Source organism: Eschscholzia californica, unplaced genomic scaffold, assembly GCF_041429995.1.
Source record: "Eschscholzia californica isolate CP2 unplaced genomic scaffold, dmEscCali1.0.p SCAF_1, whole genome shotgun sequence".
NCBI classification, from domain to species: Eukaryota; Viridiplantae; Streptophyta; class Magnoliopsida; order Ranunculales; family Papaveraceae; genus Eschscholzia; species Eschscholzia californica.
The window spans coordinates 4,771,921-4,787,744 of record NW_028238198.1 but is presented as its reverse complement, the minus strand read 5'-3'; positions in this window follow the sequence as shown (position 1 = coordinate 4,787,744).

Below are 15,824 nucleotides of genomic sequence, written 5' to 3'. Positions count from 1 at the left end.
TGTGGCCTCAATCCCAAGAAAGTAATGAAGACCCCCTAAATTCTTCATCTCAAACTCCATACTTAACTTATCAACAATAGCAGTAATGACTTTTGAATTTGCACCAGTTGGGATAATATCATCCACATATAATAGAAGAAAATATTATCAAAAGATGTTGAAAGAATAAAGAGAGAACTGTCTGATTTGCTTACCATAAAGCCAAGAGTAAGAAGAAAGGTGTTAAATCGTTCATACCATGCACGGGGAGCTTGTTTGAGGCCATAAAGCGCCTTATTCAGGCGACACACATAATCTGATTTAGAAGGATGTTCAAAACCTGGTGGTTGAGCCATAAAAACCTCCTCCCGAAGATCTCCATTCAAGAAGGCATTTTTGACATCTAACTGTAACATATCCCAATTACCTGCCACTGCCATAGACAATAAAATCCGAATTGTAGTAGGCTTCACAACGGGACTAAAAGTCTCATCAAAATCCAATCCAGGTTGTTGATTGAAGCCTTGAGCAACCAATCTAGCCTTATAACGATCGACGGAGCCATCTGGTTTCAACTTAGTACGAAAAACCCATTTGGAGCCAACGACATTCATGGAAGGATGTCGGGGGGACAAGAGACCATGTATTTTGTTTATACAACGCAGCCATTTCCTCATTCATAGCATTACGCCAATGAGGAGATACAGAAGCAGTCTTGTAACTACGAGGTTCCTTAATAACAGAGAGAGCTGCAAAAAAACTGAGGCAGATAATCCAAAAATATTAGGGTCTCGAGGGGGAAGCGGATACCTTGGCAAGGAGGAAGAAGGTGTCCCGATGGGTGTCGTAGCCGCCATAATCTCTGCCAAGGGACGAAAACCTTGAGGACCAAAAGATGGGGGTGAGTCCACTGATGATGATGAAACTGAGCCAAACTGCGAGGACCGAACAGTGCTAGGACTATCAATAGGTGAAATACTGACTGGGGATGATGGAGAAGAGGGTGATGAAGCAGGAAGAGTGGATCCGTCAGAGCTAGAATCAAAGGAGGAGTCAGATACATGTGCATCCGGGGCAATCAAGACAGGAGAGAGAGGAGATCCCGAAGGGTCCGAGTTAGGCGGGAAGGCTGAAGTTGGGACATAAGATGAGTCAGTTAAACAGTTTACACGAGATGAGTGTGAGTCAGTCGATGGTATTGGAGAAGAAGGAAGGACGGAGGATGAAGACATAGATGAACTAGAAGAACACGAAGAAGGATCAAGAAAAGTTACCAAATCCTTAGAAGAAGAGGATAGACCTTGAAGGGAAAAATTGATTAATCAAAGACAACGTGACGAGAGATATAGATGCGATTGGTTGTACGATCAAGACACTTGAATCCTTTGTGATGAGGACTGTACCCTACAAAAACACAAGGCAGACTACGAGGAGACAATTTGTTGAGAGCATAAGGTCGTAAATAGGGAAAACAAAGACAACCGAAAGACCGCAACATAGAATAAGAGGGTACCTGACCATAGAGTACGGAGTACGACGAGGAGTCATTAAGCACCGGAGTAGGCATGCGGTTGATGAGGTAAGTGGCAGTTTGAAATGCTTCAACCCAGTAACTACTAGGGACACCACTATGAAAAAGAAGACTCAATTCCGTCTCAGTTATGTGGCGATGCTTACGCTCGACGCGGGCATTCTGAGAAGGAGTATAAGGACATGAAATACGTCTTTCAATTCCACATTGAGTCAAAAGAGATAAAAACTCAGAACTTTGAAATTCAGCTCCTCCATCCATTTGCAAAACTTTTAGTTTAGTTGTGAAGTAGTTTTCTACTAAGTTTTTAAAAGTGAGAAAGACTGAATAAAAATCAGACTTCATACGAAGAGGGATAACCACGAAAATCTACTATAGTCATCAACGAACAAAACATAATACTTAAAACCAGATGAAGAGGCAATTGGAGAAGGTCCCCATAAATCAATATGAACTAAAAATAAGGGAGAATCTGCTCGTTTATGATTTAAATCGAAAGGAATGCGATGACTCTTGCTCATGAGACAAGAGGTACAAGATGATGACGTCTGACTAGTAGAAAATTCAACTAAACTATTCTTATTAAGTAAATCTAAAACTTCGGATGAAACGTGACCAAGACGATAATGCCAAATATCCGGAGGAGCTTTAAGAGACACCGTAGTAGAGGAGAAAAGGGCTGATTGAGGTTGATCGAGAGTGTATAAATTTCCATGCCTACTTCCGGTTGCTAGAATCCTTCCGTTCTCCTGAAAAATGGTGAAACCATGTTTAGAAAAAGTGAGAAGACAATCTAAGTCATCAGTGATACGACTAATAGATAACAAGTTCTTTTTGAGTTGAGGGACAAGAATAGCATTCGGTAAAGTTAGACGACCATGAGAAGTATGAAGAGTAAGGGAACCTTTTTGAGAAATAGGCAATGAGGAACCATCACCTATAATAACGTGACGATTACCATGATAAGGAACTAAACTTGAAAACATACCAGAAAAAGAAGCCATGTGAGTGGAGGCACCACTGTCAGCATACCAAGATGGGTCCTGAGGATCTGTTATGGTCATAGCAGTGAGAGCAGCAGTAACATCATCATTAGGAGAGTCCACAACTGTGTGAGCATCATGGTTATGAGCCGGAGAAGAAGCACGGGTACGATTTGATGAAGCCCCTTGGTTAGAGTTGCGATTGTCATTAGGACGACCTCTATTTTGCTTTGTCAACTTGAAACAACGATTAGCTGTATGGCCAATCTTCTTACACCATTGACATATTGGTCGATTTCCAATATCTTGATGATTATCGCTTCGGCGTGGAGGAGGTCGAGACGAAGATGAATAATAAGCTCCCTCATGAGGAGCAACCGTGGTATCAAAAGACTTGGTAATAACATCGTGTGATAGTACCATCTGAAGAAGATCACGAAAAGTCGGCAAAGGAGGTTTAGTTAGAACCGATGAGGCAAAAGACTTGTAGTCAGAACCTAGCCCCTTAAGGAACCAAAATACTTTTTCGTCATCTCCTATAGGTACACCTACCGCTACCAAAGATTCGAGAAGTACCCGAAATCTTCGAGCATAATCCGAAATGGTAGAGTTACCACGACAAAGAGACCTAATTTCTTCCTTTAGTTGAAGTACCCGTGTGACACCAGAATTTGCATAGACCATAGTTAACTGATCCCAGACATCAGAAGATCGAGTGAGACCCATGATTTCTGTCATGGCTTCAGAAGATAAGGAGCTATAAATTATAGTATAAACTAGCTTGTCCATACTTTTCCAAGATTCATATGCCGGATTTATAGCAACCGACCCATCTTGTTGTTGAACAGTAAGTGGAGGGGGAGAAATAGAACCATCAAAATGATGTAAAAGATGTTGACTCTCCAAGAGTGAGAGAATATGAGGCTTCCATAAGAGGTAGCTACCGATGTCAGCTTCAAGCAAATCATTGAGCTGAGATGAGGGATCGAGAGCGAGGAACCAGTTGACGAAGAACCAGGTGTATGTGGTACGATGGGATTCATGTTGATAAAGAAATCCGAGAAGAGTAAACACCAATAAGGGATGCCCACAACAGTGAGGAGAACCGATTTGGAATCGGGACAATAAAGAATACCGAAAAAAAAATAGGGATGCCGGCAAGAGATTACCGGGAAGGATCGACTAATAACTCGGTTGAGTATTAATAGCTCTGTATACCATAACAAGGATGACTGAATGGTTTCGGTACAGAAAACCGAGAACCTTTATCTGTATTTATAGTTGAAAATAATATACAATACTTAGGAAACTTTACATATGTGTACAACACAAAAAAGAAAACTTAACTAAAGGTTTCAGCCATATTGGGCATCATTAGAAAGAGTTGATTCTCTTTCCAATTTTAATGAATCCACCGATCTTGAGAGATCGGTGTGATCTTTCTTCCTAATAGTTGATTCTCTTTCCAATTTTAATGAATCCACCGATCTTGTGAGATCGGTGTGATCTTCCTTCCTAATAATTTGTTTCGACTCCATTGATACGCTAAATGACTTGGTCCACTCAAGACTCAAAAGACTTGAGGGGAATTCAAACAACCAAAATTTGGGTATGATGGGAAAACAATAATAACAGAAGGAAAAACGATATTTAGAAGGAAAACAATGTTTTAGTCTTCTCCTAGAGTCTTACTCAGAGGCTGGTTCGTATCACACTTCCAAACGCAGAGGATGGTTTTCAAAAATTTCAATCAATCAAAATCGATCGTATGATTTATGCCATCAGGGTTTTGGGTGAACCTTCTTTTGGTGGATATATTTCAACAGTTACCTCTCTAATATATTGTTCTAGTTTACTTATTCATTATTCATTCAAAATCTGAATATATTATAATCATCAAATCATCCACTCTGCGACAAAAACGTAATTATAGGAAATGCAGAAAAACTATAAGTTGGACACAGAATGAGTTCTCATAACCAAGTATGTAACATGTAAGGCCTCAGCAGTGATTGATTTACCGTCAATGCAGGTTTTGTCATAGGATTGATCAACATAAACAAGTCGAAAGATAACATTCTGACCCATCTTTTATTAATTCTCTTGAAGAATGGCTAGGAAGTTTATATGTTACTTTATTAGCTCATCCCAGTTCTGATGTAGAGGAATTGGCCGAAAATACATGGAAGAAATAAATGCGGCCAAGTATAAAGGTGACAGACTAAAACGGCCAAAACCGAAGCTACGGGTGTCGGAATTGAACGAAAGTTTGAGGAATGGTGCGAAATAGCCTTCTGGTCATTCGTTGTCGCTTCGCCACAACTATCCCACTTTTAGGGTCAAATTTCATCGTTTAGGGCCTCAAAACGGACTTTTGGTAGTTTTTCTATTTTTGGGAATTGTTTTCAGTTTAGGATTTCTGCTATTCTAGTATTTTATTTTTTTAGGAGTTGCTATTTGAGTTTGACTAAGATTAGGAAACCCTAGGCCTATATAAAGAGAAAGCCTATATAAATTCAGTATTTTAGTATCACATCTTCTAGTTTCGGTTCTATAGTCTTTAGACGAAGAAGATCTAACGCTTTTATTAGTTTTCCGCTGCGTCAAGTTCAAAATAAAATCCAAATAAGAGAAAGCCTTGGCCCATTGCAAGTTCCTACTAATAGGAGGCCTTGAATGTGTTGTTCCTCTGGTTGTCAATCGATAAGTCGATTTCTCTCTGTCTTGGCTTGATTTAGACAGAGTTTCCTTTCTCTAACTTATAGAGAGATAGACTATTAAAGAATAATGATTTATCAATATTCCTTCTTTCAGATTAACCGAGATAGATGTTAATGTAGTCGAGGCGAGAATAGATTCTCTTTCCTTAAGACATTTTACACCCCCGTAACAGTACCAAACGTTAGGGTGTATGCCTTCGGGATACAACGGCTTTCCTTTCAGAGTACTAAGATGGTACTTCTATATTATGAAAGCGGACGAACCTTTGTAAGTATTATGAGCTCTTGGGCTAATGCGGATGATCTTCTAGACGCTTTGGAAATTCAAACTTCACTCGAAACTTCTTTCTTCCTTTTTCTAGATAATTTAGGCAAACCAGAACCTCTAAAAATACTTCCCAATCAGATATTCTAGGCAAACCAGAAGCTCTAATTGTTAGAAGGGAAGAGAAGAAGAGAATGAATTTGATGTCCTAGACACTTTATAATTATCACTTCACTCGAAACTTCTTTCTTCCTTTTTCTAGATATTCTAGGCAAACCAGAACTTCTAGAAATACTTCCCAATCAGATATTATAGGCAAACCAGAACCTCTAATTGTTAGAAGAGAAGAGAAGAAGAGAAGAGAGTGAATTGAAATGAATTGGAATATATTTGGATGGTTTATAAAGGAATTGAATAGGTATATAATGTCTGTTGGGTTGAAGGACATATCTGTTCGGATTTAGGGACCAAACATGAAGTATAACTGAATTGTTGAAGTCGGTTATAATCTGGGGCGTCGGATTTACCTCAAACACTCGGGCGGAACGCCCACCGTTAGAAGGATACCGAAGCATGCCAAACAGATGGAAAACGTGGCCGTTAGATTAAGATCTCGGGAAGTCCCAAATCCTGCCCGACACGGAGGTGACGCGCGCCGTCGGATCGCTCAGATCCAACGCTTCGGGACAAATACCGAACTTGTCCCGCAATCCCAAAGGCGAGACCGTCAGATCTGGGGAATTCGCGCGGACTGAACGCCAACCGTCCAGATTTGGACGCGCGTGGTTCGCTCAAACGAACCATGATCTAACTTGTCCCGTTTGATGATTTGGCCCCTAAATTAACCGATTTTCGTCTAAACTTTAAGCTTAAATTTCTCATTCATCCGAAATCGAATTTGAGTAATTCTTGGCTCTAACTTGAAGAGCTCGACGAGACGAACGCGATGGCGCGTTCCGTTTCTGAGTTCGACGAGTCGGGTCGAGCCAAAATTGGCTCCGATTCCAACAATCCCCCACATGAATGAAAATTCGAGGTTTACTGATGGGCCTAAAAATAGGTCTATTCCCGCAAGTATACGGGGTCAAGTTATAGTATTGAAAATAAGATCGAGTATCGTCCCAAGAGATAGGTAAGTAACTTTAGATATTGACGACGAGTTTAGCCCAATAATTAAAATGTCAATAGCTAACTTAGACTAACACACTCACACACCCCTCATAAAATTGATGATTGATATATAAGAAATAAGAAAACAAATGAAACTAACTAAACTATCTAAGAGAGGGGAGAAGATATCTAAGGTTATAAAATCCACCACATAATTTTACTTTATAAAACAAGCACTTAATTACTTAAATCTCTTTTGTATTTACTCGGGATCCAATATAATGAACTATTTGGATTCCGGATGATATTCTAGATAAAACAATTTTATAATTAAGAATGTATGATTGACTACCATATAAAACTAATTTCCTACACTATCATTCAAGATCTAAAAGGCATATCTCATCTAATAAATCAATAAAAGCATGAAATATCTAATTATAATACATGAATGATAATAAGGTTATAGAATCAACATGAAATGACAATCAATAGGCATTGAAGCACATCAAAGGATTTAATTAATCAAGAACAAGTATTATAAAGATCCAAAATGGGTTTCATTCACAACCTTAGATTGCTAAATTAACTATACATGGAATCTAGAATAACATTCATTGACATTGTAAAATAAATGAAATTACTAAGAAATTAATGGAAAGAAATCACCAACAATGCTCAAATTCCATATCCCCATGTATCTCCAATTTGTCCAAGATTTGCTCCATTTATGCTCAAGAATGTTACTCCAAGAAATCCAAGTAATAGCTATTTTATTGCCACCCAAATAAGAAAAAGAGATAGAAGAAAGAAATTAGATCTAGAAAGAAGTTGGAAAGAAGAGATGAAGAGGAATAGAAATGGTAGAAAGAATATTGGTAGAGAAGAAGTAGTAGTGTTAGTAGAGAAGATAGAAAAAAATGGAGAAGATAGATTTAGTAGTAGAAAAGAGAGAAAGAAATAGGTGAGAAGAGGTAGAAGAAAAGAATGGGTGATTAGGGTTAGAAGATAGAAAGAGAAGTGGCTTAGAAATTAGATAAGGAAGCCATTTGAGAGGGTTGTTGAAGTCTAATTTCTAATGGAGGAGAAAGGGATTTATTTATAGGGTTAGGGTTTTGGTTGGGTTAAATGGTAAAAAGATTTAAAAGATAGGGTCATTTTGGGAATTAATGGGTTAAATATGAAGAAAGGACAAGTCTGGGCGGCTAGGGTTAGTTGGGTTCAAATTCGGATGTTACTGTGTGGCCGGGTGTGGGTTAATAGCTTGCGCTTGGTTCAGCAGTCGTCGGATGGAAATAAACACGGATCTGGACGGTCGGGAAGTTGACACGCGTCAGGGACTACCCAATTAGGAAGCTTCGGGTAACACGGGATTAGAACAACGAGCAGACCATCCGAAGCCGTCAGATCTTGAAAACGCGGTAGCGGACGACCATGATTAAAACGTGGCCACGGGACTACCGGATTAAGTTGCCTTGCGATATACCGGATCATGCTCATAGGGTCCATTTCGTTGCTAAGCGGAAACACGGGAATTGGATACACCGGTCCTTAGAGCGCGCCACGTGTCCCACCGAATCCCGCGTGCCCGAATGTCCACCGAATGTGTCCCACCTAGTCAACAACATTTGACTAAACTTTGACTTTGCATATTTCACTCATCCGAACTCCGATTTGACTTCCGTTTTCTCCTACGGGCTCGTCTCGACCTCTACTCTCCAACCATGCACTGACCTTGACCAAATTTTCAGAATACCCTTGACTCCAAATGACCAAAATACCCTTCATGCGTCTTTTCCTCGTTTTTAACCGTTTTTCACATCTAACTCCGCAAAAGACACCTAATCAAGAAAACCAACCATTTTATTATAATAAAGACTCGAAACCGATTAACTTGGCTAAATTAAACGACTCAGATGGGACATTTTCATGACCCATCATTTACTATATACAAACATACTATACTGACATATTGGCACTAAAAGAGCTCATATGCGGAACTTCGCTGCATCGGAAGAAGGTAGTCTTTCGACTTTGAACCTTTCCTAGTGAATAACTACAAGGTCTACAAGGACAGCATTGAACTTATCGTCTTGAACTGAGTCCTGGAAATTGTAAACCTGAATAGCTATCACACAGCTAATCCCTTACCTACTTAGGTTCTCGGTTGTCTTCATTTCGGCCTTGAACAATCCCGAATTCATGTGTGCTTTAGAGAAGTCGGCCTAGACGACCTTCCCACGGAACCGACATCAATTCACACACATATAGGTTATCCGTAATAAGGTATCCTGCTATACCTCACGTTAGAATCAAGTTCTAAGTTTTCGGATTCATTAAAAGCTTAAATGCTTAGCCTCTCACTGCAGGCAACACTGCTATACCTCACATTAGAATCTCTTATAGTGTTTCTGTCGAGTCAGGATATAGCTTCAGTTGCCCTTTGAACCTAGATCGTGGGATCTCCAGTCATCTAGGTAGGGTTTCACCATGCCTTTACTCATTTACTTTAGGCGTTTTTGCCACATTCCCCTTGATGATGCAATTTCAACTCTCTTGTTCACCCTTGTTCTTTACGGATCTGCCAGGTAACTTAGGATTGAGCATAATTTTAATTAATGCATTCCTTGAGAGCAATTGCTTTACGGTGCTAATCTATTTGAATTCTCTAGACTTGCCGTATTAGTGCCTACGCAACAACTACTTAGGTTTATTGCGTGCACTGGCTTCAATCACAAACAAATATCCTCCAGGAAGTTCACCTACTTCCTTTGCTTTCTCTAGAGCAATGTATCCATCAAGGCCTTTAGGATTACATTGTTGATCCAGCTATGCACGTCTGCCTCTGAGGATTTTGTGATATCGTAGCCGTCAGTGGTTTTTTCAAATCCACTATTAGACTTTGTATCTGAGATTCGAGTGTTGTCCACATATTTTCATTTTCCTTTATGATATGTACAACCAAATAGTACGAGTCTGCTCAGATACCTAAGAACTATTTGTTACTCAGATAACTCTTTCTAGAATTTGTTCAAATTCATGTATTTATGTTTATCGTGGTTCTTGAGTGGTTATTCTACCATTCTCAGTCTAACCATGCACTTAGATTATCAATCATGAGTAACGATTCAATCAGGAAAAGCATCGAATCGTATGTTCTCAAACACTTTCTTATTCCTAACTAGTATCGTCTGTTATTTTGAACAACTGATTCACGGTTGAATCTCCTTACTTAGTTTAGGATTAGAGAGAGAAATTCTTTCCGTTTGTGGTTTTCTAGATTTATGGGGTGAATTTGACATTCACGTCGTTACTTATATTCACACACTTAATTGCTTAATCGTAGTGAATATAATTTCAGTTCTTAGCTTAATGAAACCTTATCGACCAAAGATTCTTTTTGGCTAAATCTGGTTTCCGAGGTATTCCATAATTTTCCGTCTTCTCACGTCCCTACGACGTTATATTTTAAGGAGAATTTGGAGTTCTATATGCCGTTTTATTTCTTTATAATTGGCTTTTCAATTCCTTCTCGGTTCCCCCCACATTTCAATTGTAATTTCTCTTATTCGTCAACTTGGATGGAATCTTATAATATTCCATATAGGGTACCGTACAAATATGTAACAATATTTGCCCCCACAGTTCTAGGGTAACCATTGGATTCTCCCCTTTGACAAAACTATTTTCGTACACAATTTCTTTAGTGTAGTGTTTTTAGTTTTGTTCCATAACATGATAATTTATGATCATTAGAACCTTGAAATATAACACAAGGTGAGTTTCTCTCTTAACTCTTTCTTAAGTTATATGTCTTAACATATATACTCTGTTGATAGATATAAAACTATCGTATGATCATCAAAGTTATCATTCCCTAGTTTGTCCGTCATCGTCTTTAGATTTCGTTCATACTCTTGAATCGAAGATCTTACCAAGACCCTTGAATTTACTATTCGAGTCACGTCTAAACCGAATGATGTAATATTCAACTTTACGTCTTATCAACCTTAATTCTCTTGTCTATCCAAGAAGATTAGGTTGCCATGAGGATTTATAAGGACTATTCTGTAATGATACAGAACTAGGGGCCTCCTTACAAAGACTTAAGGATTTATTTATGATAACTCTTGATCTCAAGATCTTTCAGCCAAGGTCTTTCCGTTTAACATATCTGAGGATTCTCTTATAATTCTTAGACAGGTCTAAGGACCTTCTATAGAATTATACCGATTCACCGTCTGAATATGTTATGCGAAATAACTTACTTTCTCGAAGACAAGTTTAATTTCAGAATTTTGCATTCTCCGTCAACTTTGTATTCGAGAATATTTCACAGAATTTTTATTATCTCAGACTGATGAGTTCTTTCGAATAGTTCATCGTCTTGTAACTCTTTGTATAATGAGTACATTCTATCGTCGACCTTCTCTAACCGTTCAGGTTCTGACATTTGTCTTGACACACTTCTCCGCTCACTTATGCGGTTGTCCTCTTCGATTTGTCATCGAATTGAACCTTTAGGATCAAGTATTCAAGACTTATGCCAACATTATTGATCCCTCTATGTATTCTCGATAGCCGGTTTCACACCCAGTATTTATATCGATACTTGGTGGTCAAGGTGTCGCTTAGCTTTTCGATGTCTCTATTATCGAGAAGATATTTTAAGACTCATCAACATTCATGGTCACCATGTGTTGAACCTTATATCTGCTCATTGCTAATAATAGACTTAAGTGAAATACTTCACAAAATCCAACGGGATTAGATTGATCATCGTTTTTAATCTCCACTGATCGAGTTTTATCCCTTCTAATGTTCTGTGCTTTCACTATACCAAAAGAGTCGCCGTTTGATGAACTATACCATTCTTGGCGTATATCTCGGCGAAAGGAGATTCATACTCTCCATCTCAGTCGTTTCTCAAAGCCTCAATCTTTTTATAAAGTTGAGTTTCTACTTGTGGTTTTATAAACCTCGAACTTTTCGATTGCTTCATCCTTACTCTTTAGTAAGTAATATAACAGAACCAAGTGGAGTCATCGATAAAGGTAATAAATTACTGATGAGACATAAAATGTCCCATCTGAATCTCTTAACTCGGACTAGTTAGTCAATTTCGAGCAGTTACTCTGATGATTTGCTTGTTTCTCTTGTCCAGGTGTCTTCTATGGAATTGAGCGCGAAAAACGGTTAAAATCGGGAGAAAGACATACTAAGGGCATTCTGGTCTTTTGGTGATGAGGATAGTCTGGTATTTTTGGTCCATGTTAATACCACGATGAAAAATAGAGTCCAAGACGAGCTCATGGCCGAAAACGGAAGTGAAATCGGAGTCCGGATGGGGAGATTATAGCAAGTCAAAGATGTGGTCAAAGTCAATAGGTCAAAGCCTAAGATGGACACGTGTACAGAGCAGCTCGAGTGTGGGTTAGCTTCTATCACAAGGCCGGTGCATTTCGGAATTTAGAGGTCTTTGATATCATGTAACCTGACGCAACATACTACCATCAATCCGGATCCATCTAACGGCTGAAATAACCCCCGAGCACATGACGTCCATCTGAACATGTGTTTTATAATTTTTGTCTCCACCATGAAGCACCGAATCATTCCTAATGACTAGCCAGCTAATCACCACCAAGGCAACACGGGATTGGCTGCTGCTATCTTAGAAAGATACTTTCTTTCTTTTAAGGCACAAAAACGAGAATAGAAAGATTAGAGAGATGGAGAAAGTTTCTTAAAACAGAGATTGAGAGAGTGATATATGGCTAAATACTCTTACCTTCTTGAGAGAGATAGAATCAGAGAAAGAAGAAGCTTTCGGTTTTGATTGAAACAAATTTAGAGAGAGAAAGCTGGATTCTAAGTGATTAAAATGGAGAAAGATTATTTCATGTGATTCTAGAGGGAGATATTACTGGTTTTAGAAGAGAGAAGATATTCTCTCTCTCTCTCTCTCTAGAAAATTTAAATAACAGATTGACAGTGAAGATTGAGAAGGAAAGAAGATTATATTGAAAACAGTAGATAGAATAAATCTGATAATTATATTTCTCCACTCAATTTATTGTTATGGAACAGAGAAAGAGATCTCCAAAAGATTTAGATATAGATGGAGAAGGAAAGTGGCTGGTCGATTCTCATTGAGGTTATTTAGAGAGAGAGACAGAAATCTATACAGGGAGATGGCTGGAGCAAGATATTTTCATGAAGATATTTCTGGTTTTGAATTCTTCCACTCATTCTATATATAATGGAAACAGAGAATAGTTAAGGCATCTCAGTTGGGGGATCAATTCTCTCTAAGCTCAAACAGAATTATAAAAGAGAGAGAGCAGCTCGGTTTTTTGGGAAGAACTCAAATCAGAGGGAAAGAGCAACCATTATCATCATCATCATCTCTCATTTCAATCCTTCTTCTTTTGTAATCCTTTTTTTTGTGAGAAGAAATAGAGATTTATAGAGAGAGAGAGAGTGTTTTGTAGAGAGATAAAGAGAGATCAAAGAGAGTTATCTATCATCTTTTATTTTGTTTATCTATATAATCTCAAGCAGGAATTAAAACCGAGGCATCATTGACATTATTCGTTTGATTTCTGTTAGTTTCTATTAGTGATAAAGAAAACACAATAAAGAGTGAGAAGAGAAACAGAAAGTTAGAGAGACAAAGAGAGTTGGAGAAGACGAGAAAATAATTTTCCCACAGGGAATCCATTTCCGGGAAGGCGAGAAAATTGTTTTTTCCTAAGGGTGCGTTTGGCAGAATTCTGGGAAAACAGAAGGAAATCATTTCCCTAAGGCCCTGTTTGGTTTGGAAATAGCGAAAAAGTTAAGTTTTCTTCCATTCTCTTTTATTATTCATATTTATTTAAATCTCGATCATGATTAGCTAAGACTCTCCATCTAAGATTTTACGATGAAACCCATTTTTATCTTTTAGAGATATATTTTTGTATAATTAATTCTCTTGATTGCGTTTAAAAGTTTAAGTTGTTTTAATTAGTTAAACTTATTTTCTTTTCATTGCCTATATTTTTAGTTTGATACACCATGCTTAGATTAAGTTCTTTGATGGTGTATGCTTATCAATTAATAGTCAATAGTTTAGAGGTTTGTTTTTCGAAGTAAAACAATTACCATTCATTATTATCAATCACGTTTTAACGAAAACATTTTTCGAAATTCGGGTACTTCATTATCTTGAATTTTGAGTTCTAAAAAGAGAGATTTAATTTGCATAATTATTTGTTCTTAAAAGTGATTTTATGTGTGAATTCTAAAATCCTAGGTTTCTCCCCCCCCCCCCCCCCCCCCCATTTTAGTTCATTTTTATTTCAGTTATTTAAATATTTTATCACCAAAACAAATTTTCAAAGAAAAACCGAGTTACTTCCAAGTCTTAGAATAGGTTTCACTTAGTCTCTGAGGAACGAACCGGTCTTACCGGAATTTATTACAACTTGACACCCGTGCACTTGCGGGTGTAGACCTATTTAGGGTAACCTTTTAGGCCCATCAAGTTCTTGGCGCCGCTGTCGGGGACTATGTTTTAAATTTGTTCTAATCTTGGAAAGTTTTTGTTTTTTGGTAAGTTTTGATTTTTGGCCACTTCGACTTGCTTCTCTATTTTGGTGTGTAGGGCATTAAGGAGCGAAAGAGAAGGCGCAAACAAGGAGGAGGAGTCGAAAAGAAGAAATTTACAGTTTTATTTTATTTTTTTTGTGAGAGAGAGACTTTAAACTTTCTTAATTTTATTTTTTTGGATTAAAGTTTTGACCCTAAATTAGAGGGCTTGTAAATTGTAACCGAAAATCAAACGAAGCCTCGGGTTCGGACACTTAAGGGAAGAGTGGCCCGGGTCGTCCTCAAAGGTCATCGCCCGTCTTGAACGGGAGGTAATTTCTCTGACCACCCACGAATCCCCTGTAAGTGGGTACTTGAATGTTTTTGTGTGCCTCATTGATTTGACGAACTGCTTAGTTTAATCGTCTCTAGTAAGGGCACAAACCCCATTACAAGATAGGAGTCGGATTTCATCACCGACCTCTTGCCCATTTAGGAAAGGATTTTTGAGTTTAAGGTCCAAAAATAGGGGGGTAATTAGTCATATATCCACTCCTAAATCAATAAATAAAATAAAACCAAAATAAACCGAAAATGTAAAATAAGTCCAAAAATTCACTATTTGGTGGGCCCCATGCATCAATCCTTTAATTTTCTCTCAAATTTGCCCTTTCATAAATATTTTTTAACCATTGGTAAACCAAAGGTTTATAATGGTTGAGTTAATACAATTATTCTTCTATAAATTTTATGAAAGAATATTTATGGTGGATATTTAATGTTAATCTTTATTTCCAAAACTTATATTTTTCTAAAGTAACCTACCAAATCAATAGATATTTACCTAAAACTAGTTTCTCTCTCCCAAACACGAGTTTCTCTTTCTGTAACTATATGTTCTTTGAATTCAAGAAAATATATTATTTCCAAAACAGATATTTGCCTAAATTAACCTACCAATTCAATGAATATTTACTTAAAACGAGATGCTCTCTCCCAAAAACGATTTTCTCTCTCTGTAACTCTATGTTCTTTGAACTTCAAGAAAGTATGAATTTGTGATTTGTTTTGTATCTCTACCTCGATCCAATTAAACATCTACAAATTCTTTTGTGAGGTTAAAAAGCAAACTATTTTGCTAGCATCTTACTGATTCTACTAGCATATTTTACATTCTACTAGCATCTGATGAATGAATTGGACAAAGTAGTTTAAAAAGCAAATACTATTTAGCTAGCATCTTATTGATTCTAATAGCAACTTTTACATTCTATTAACACCGGTTGAATAAATTTGAATACAGTAGTTTAAAAAGCAAGAATATTTTGCTAGCATCTTATGAATTTGTTACAAAAGGTTAACAAATACTTTTTAGTAATTAAAATATATTATGTGAAATTGTTTTTGTTACATTTTCAGTATTTTACTAGCATTTTCTTGATTCTGTTACCATCTGATATGAATTTGTTACAATAGGTTGATTCTAATAAAATTTTATGCTGGTAGAATCTTATCGAGTCTAACAATATTTTTAACATTTTATTTTAACGTTTGTTTTTTCTTACTCTTCACTACTGTAGATGATGAATGAAACCATCAATCGATTCTCTCTCTCTCCCACTCGATGCTTTCACTTTTTTCACTCGGTTTAATTTGGGCGTCGA